Genomic DNA, 721 nt, shown 5'->3' with positions numbered 1-721 from the left:
AAAGAACATGCACAAAAAGAAATTAAAATAATTAAAATGTCTTCCTCTAAAAAGTCAGCTAAATACAAAGACAGTAATACAGAAAATAGGGAGCACGGTATTTATAAGGCATATAGAAAACAAATAGGAAAACTATATAAATGGAGTCCCAGACTGATAGTAATTCCTTTAAATGTAAATGGATTAAACTCTCCAGTCAAGACAAAGATTGGCTGAATGGGAGGGAACAAAACAAGACAATAAAAACATGAATCTGTGCTTGTTTTGGCAGCACATATACTGAAATTGGAAGGATACAGAGATTAACATGGCCCCTGTTCAAGGATGACATGCAAAGAAAAAAAAATGACCAAATGATCTGCTCTCTTCAAGGAACTCACATTGGATCCAAAGGGGAAAAAAAAACCAGGTTGAAAGTGAAGGGATGGAGAAGATATTTCATACAAATAGTAGCCAAAATAAATCAGGGTCACTATGCTAATATCTGATGAAATAAACTTTAAATTAAAAAAAAGAGTATATAAGTGCACCTGGGTGGCTCAGTGGGTTAAGGCTCTGCTTTCGGCTCAGGTCACGATCTCAGGGTCCTGGGATCGAGCCCTGCATCGGGCTCTCTGCTCAGCAGGGAGCCTGCTTCTCCCTCTCTCTCTGCCTGCCTCTCTGCCTACTTGTGATCTCTCTCTGTGTTGAATAAATAAAAATCTTAAAAAAAAAGAGTAAA

The 721-nt window shown here is 37.7% G+C and overlaps 1 non-coding gene across 1 annotated transcript; it reads left to right on the top strand.

Annotated features, from left to right (window-relative positions):
- Positions 1 to 255: 255 nt before the first annotated feature.
- On the top strand, positions 256 to 359 carry LOC122898009. Its single transcript, XR_006382765.1, has one exon. It is a non-coding gene; the product is annotated as a U6 spliceosomal RNA (small nuclear RNA).
- The last annotated feature ends 362 nt before the right edge of the window (positions 360 to 721 follow it).

Source organism: Neovison vison, chromosome 1 (genome assembly GCF_020171115.1).
Source record: "Neovison vison isolate M4711 chromosome 1, ASM_NN_V1, whole genome shotgun sequence".
NCBI classification, from domain to species: Eukaryota; Metazoa; Chordata; class Mammalia; order Carnivora; family Mustelidae; genus Neogale; species Neogale vison.
This window is presented reverse-complemented; position numbering and strand designations above follow the sequence as displayed.